Genomic DNA, 6,128 nt, shown 5'->3' with positions numbered 1-6,128 from the left:
GGATCAAATGCCAGCAACCATGTGAAATCAAAGCGGGAGGCGTGCAGCAAGGCACCTTCCCCAGTTAAAGGCGTCTGCAGAGGAAGAGGGAGGTTTCATTACGGATGTAATGGAGAGCCAGCCCAGGTCAGGAAGCAATCATCTCTCTGACACCCGGCCCAGCAGGGAGCACCTCTCCTCCGAGTCCTCCGGCTCTGGGAGAGGCGTCCTTCACATGGTCACCAATGACGGGTGGGGGCCAAAGGTAATGTCACCGGTCACTCTTCCATCGATGACAGCAAAGGACCCGTAAGAGTATTTTCTCGAAGCAGGAAATGGGACCTGTCAGTGTCCATCGACCAAATGTACATGTTGGGTGGTGAAAGTTAATTTAGGGATGTGCACCTGTGGGGTCTAGACTGGGGAAGTTGATTTGACAAAACTCCAATGCAATGTTTTTTGTTGTTGTTGTTTTTTTGTTTTGTTTTTTGACAAAACATTTAACAAATATTCGTCACCAGCTGACCAGAAGCTTCCAGAATGTCAGGATCTCTGTGGTCCCTTCCAGAACAGAGGAGGCAGGCTGGCGAGAGTCCATAAGCTGCCACCCCTGCAGAGCAGCCCTTTAATTAGCAGGGCTAATGAAGAACAGAAGTGAGACTAATGTCCTCTCTGACCCCCCCCGGGACTGAGAGGGTGGACCTCCACCGTGTTGAACATGACGCCGCTGTACAGCCATTAACCCTGACCCGGCGCTCCCCCCAGGCTCACATCTGCTGCAGGACTGGACCGGTACCAGGTCTCAGCGGGCAGGCCTGCCCGATACCAGTGTGAACGGGCATTAGTCTGGGTCTGCACAGCCAACTGATTAACCCACCGCACCTCAGGTACCCACACCAGAGACACCGAATATATATCAGCACAGGGGTTTCCTCACATTTGTCCCATCTAGACAGATTTTGTAAAATGGACAAGCATTGCCTTCACCTTGGCGTTTTCGCCTGAGCCATGTAAAAGCATATTATCCACTGTGGAACTAGTATATGGTCAGTTCTCTTATTCTCATACAGAATATAAAGCCTCTCTTCTCTAGTGTAGGGAGGTGTATGCTGCCTTGTGTGAGGAGGGGTAAATTAATTCGATGATAAAGGATGCCTCTGGACCTAAATCATCTTTCCCATAGGAGAGAGATGCACTGTATCGGCCTCTGCCAGGAAAACCTGACAGAAAAAGGATAAAGAGAAAATAATCCTGCTGCAGCTTGGAGGCTAGCCTCTAATATGTGTCTATTTGATCAGTCCTGGTAGAGAGAAAAAAAGGCCAGATAAATATTGTATTAAGGAATTTATTGTATAATGTGAGCAATCAAATTAATTAAGGGGTCCACAGCAGTTTGAGACCAATAAGGCCATGAATCTTTCATTGCTCCCACTTCTCCATAAGATTTCACAATAAATATTTCTGGAGGTCTTGGATGAATTTTTCATGGCTGACTGGGAGATGAAAGGACGAGGGATCCAGGGGATGAGGGTGCAGTCAGCTGCTGACACCACTGAGAGGTGCCTCTGCTCCAATCTTTATCAATGACATCCGACCAGCAGCATTGCTTTAATTACCATTGTCAAGGGCTCCACCATCTTTAGGGGCGGGGACAGGACAGGGAGAACACTCTATTGGCTGGTTGGTTAAACTCATGCCCACCCCATTTTAGGAAAGGAAAAGGAAATGATTTAATAGTGATCAATCAGAGCTACTGTAGATAGGTAGTACTACAGGACACGCCTACTACTACAGGACACGCCTCCTACACAATACATCCACTACTACAGGACACGCCTCCTACACAATACACCCACTACTACAGGACAGACACGCCTACTACACAATACACCCACTACTACAGGACAGACACGCCTACTACTACTACTACTACTACTACTACTACTACTACTACTACTACAGGACACACCTACTACACAATACACCCACTACTACAGGACACGCTACTACTACTACTACTACAGTAGTACTGTACATGACCCTGTGTCCATTTTCACAGCGACAGTTAAGTTTAGGTACCAAAAAGCACAACCACACTCACAAGAGGGTGTCATGTAGTAAAGTGTGGGTCTTGTGTAGTCTGCTAGTAGTCTGCCAGTCCGCAGATAGTCTCTTCTCATCAGTGCAGGGGTCTATAGCAACGAGAGGCCTCACCTTTCTACTGTATGTGTCTGTAGTCAGCAGAGCTGGATGTCATTCAGCATGAAGCTTAAGAAACACCTCTGATGATAAAACGCCTTGATGATGTTTATAACATAGCATCCATCACCTTTAGATGGAATCTGTCCGTATCTATATTATTTATGACAATTCCATGCAAAGAAGTCCATGTTATCTCATTCAGAGTGATACAAACCAGGCCAGGTCAAGCCTGGCTTATGTGCGTGGCTGGCTTGTTTCTGTTCAGGACTGGTAGGACGGAAGCTAGTCATGCCACTGAAATAGCTGTGAATTGAAATGACATGAAATAATGTCTGATAAATTAAGATGGACCTGGACACATCAGTTCTAATGCTTCCAATGCTAATCCAGCACAATAAGACTTATTATTATATAACTTGTACAGTGGAAATCGGCGGGTTGATTTTGGTGTCCTCCTTTATTTGGGTGTGCTGGGACTACTGCCTCTTGTGGTGCCAACAGAGAAATGCAGGTCAACATTCAACGGAGTAAGGGAGGGGGGAGGCCGTGACAACCCGACAAACGCTATCTATAGTGCACTGGCTTACAGCCACGCACAAAAACGATGAAGACAAATTGAATGTGTTTCTTATTAACAGATTTCAAATGGAAAATTGTAATAGAGGTCACACATTCAGGTCATCTTTTGTGCTCTCAGTTTGTGAATCCAAACATAACCCCACCCCCCATTTCCTCCATCTCTCATTCGGGAAGCCCAGCTAGCTAATTCAGGAGAAAGAACAGCTGGCACAGGAGAAACAAGGGCAGTGCAACACTTCACCCTGGACACTCCCAACATGTTCAAGGCCTTGGCCTTTTCAGATTGCTAGACACATGTTGAGGCATGCAAATAATAATTAACTTCACATTTAATGTTTTTCTTGGTCAACTTTTACTCAGGAGGATAGTCTTATTCTGCGTTATTTTAATGCAGTTCCAATGATGAGAGCCATGTCACATTTTGCATAGAATAACATTGTCTTTATGGGCTTTTCATTCAGGGGTTGTACAGCTAAGTCTGCATGGCCCCCGTGTTTTGCTGCTACGGCTGTTGTTGTTTGTGTTGTTCTTATAATTGTGCTGTTGTTGCTGAATTCCTTAATCGAACACAAACGCAGCTTCCCGTTACAAATAGCCCCACCCAACACTTTAGAGGACCAATTGTTTAATTCCCCTATATTCTCCCAGATCAATGCGTGCACTTCAAAGCGATGGGAAACACTAGCGTCCAAAGCAGATTGATCAGTTCTAATACAAGTCATTAACATACACCATGTTAACAAGTGAGGCCTCTGTACTGTATCTTGGAATCAAGTGCTGCATCGATGAAGCCAGTCTGGAACTGTTAACGTCTTAAAACCTTTAGCACACACTCGTCTCTACTTTCCCCTCTCTCTCTCTCTCTCTCTCTCTCTCTCTCTCTCTCTCGCCCTCTCTCTCTCTCTCTCTTTCTCTCCCTCTCTCTCTCTCTCTCTCTCTCTCGCCCTCTCACCCTCTCTCTCTCTCGCCTTCTCTCTCTCTCGCCCTCTCTCTCTCCCTCTCCCTCTCTCTCTCTATCTCTCTCTCTCTCGCCCTCTTTCTCTCTCCTATACTCAACATTGCCACTTAGCTCCCAGGCTATGCTAAGGCATGAGACCACTAGTATACTGTACTGATAATAAATTTATAAGCAAACGGTGTGTGTGTGTGTGGGGGGGGGGGCGGACTGGGTATTAAACCACCTTACGAACAGCTGGGGTTCACTTTACCAGAGCGGCATATCCTTTTCATCAACAAAAATAACTCTTCAAAGGCAGTAAAAGCATGCTTAGAAAGTAAAAGGCCATTTTAGCAGACGAGGCAAGTGGTGGGAGGAGGGGGCAAAGAAACAATCCAGGCTTTGACTTTGATAGCCCACAACCACCCCCCCCCCAAGACCCATTCCAGCCCCTGCCCCCCCACACGCCAAAAAAGCTAAATCAAGCCTTTGAAAAACATACAGTGTCTTTAATAATTCAGGCTTTAGTGGGTTTGAATAGCTTCTTTAGCGTAGAAATATGCAGTCTCCTGTTCTAGGATCAGTCCCCAAGGGGGCTTCCTCCCCACATTCTTTATGGGCTCCAGTGTACTGCACCCTAACATCCATGATCTAGGATGCTCTTTGAGATGCAAACACCAGCATGCTTAAATCAAGGTGTCTTTGCATCATATGGATTTTATACTTGGTTTACACACAAACTATTTACTTATAGTCCATAACCAATGATGAAAAAAATGAAATAAATGCAAAATGACACCATATGCATATACTGTACACCATGAACCAATATATTAAGTGCCACGTTGTGCAGCAAAGCAATTATTGCAGTTGACTAGCATCTTTACAGAGGTTGTAGACTAACATGAGGTTGTAAATATTTAACTATCTTTGCACCCAGCATACATTCATATTTCATCAGGTTTCAGACAGTTTATTCTCAAAGCAAAGTGTTGGACTGCATAATTATTTCAGTTTAGCATTTTTTTCTGACCTATTACTTCCATAAATACAGGAATTTGAGTTATTGCTCCTCAGAGGGCTAATCTAAGAAAAATATGCCTTAATTAAAACAACCTAGATGGAAAAGAAGAAATCCCTAAAAAGCTGTTGGTGAATAATCAAAGATAGGTTATCTCTTCAGATTACTTATTAATAAACAATTATTGGAGGGGGATATCTCAGCAGATGCTCTCTCTTCTGCTAAGCAGGTGTCTCTCGCCCGGTGCCTTAGTTGAATGAAGCTTCGTTCAGTCAGAGAGGGCAGCCAGCTTCGTCGCAGGGGGAATTAGGTACAGTAGGCCTCTGCAAGACCACAAAGATATTTCCAAGGTTATTTATGGTCATTTGAGGGCCTCAATAGTAGACTATACTCTATCAGATTATGGGATGAAAAACAGAAAGGCATTTTGAAATATTAACTTGACCTTTCTTTGTGTAAGAGAAGCCTGTCAGATTTGAGATATTTTGTTGTATGTCCATCCTTTTTTGACCGTCTATTCTTGATCTCTGAATCCAACATGTGGAGTAATGAAATAAAAATCGAACTGTTTAATATTTCAGTGCCAACTAGGAGTAAAGTGGAAGTGTTTTTCTGCCAGACCTTGTTTTTTCTCCTTTCTTCACAAATGCATTGTGTGCAGCGGCCAGCCCAATCCATCACTCCACGTCTGGCGGGAGAAAAAGCTCTTTCCCAGGGTGGCTGTTCTTTATTTCTGCCAGCGCTGCTGTTTCGTTGGGCACCCGTGAGACCTTCCTGATGGACACTCCGGTCATCACAGGCGGGGAGCTGGGGGACTCTGCAACCTCCTATCCCCCCCCCGTCTCCACCCCGGCCCCCCAAAGCCCCCTCTCTGTAGCACTCACCTCGTGTGTTTCACCAGACTTCCTTTGTCCCGGCAGTGTTGTGCAGTCCCAGGTGACAACCGTGACTATTGTACCTGCCTGGTCCTCTCTGGGACGTGACTGGCCTATCAGAGACCAGGTAGGGGTGTGTGGGGTTGTCAGGATCGGCAGAGTAACAAACTGTGACAGGTTACGGACAGGAACAAGACAGTGACATTAACAAGACAGTAATAAACCAGGAACAAATGTGACTGTGATTAGCAGGTTAATAGGTTATAGATGGATACTAGTAGGAGACTGATAAGAACACGTCTGTTGATAATCAGGGACTAATGACTGTTTCCCCTCAGGAGAGCCGCTGGCTTCTGACTTTCTGATCATGATTTCCATTTGAATCCGTCGGTACTGAAGCTGTTCTCATTGGAGCGCTAAGAGGGAGGGGTACTCCCAGGAAATAGAATTCACACTGTTTTACATTTGGTTGGGGAAGATGGGGGTTTGTGTGTGTGTGTGTGTGTGTGTGTGTGTGTGTGTGTGTGTGTGTGTG

Source organism: Borostomias antarcticus (genome assembly GCF_949987555.1).
Source record: "Borostomias antarcticus genome assembly, chromosome: 3".
Taxonomy (NCBI): Eukaryota; Metazoa; Chordata; class Actinopteri; order Stomiiformes; family Stomiidae; genus Borostomias; species Borostomias antarcticus.
Note: the sequence above shows the minus strand (reverse complement) of the source record.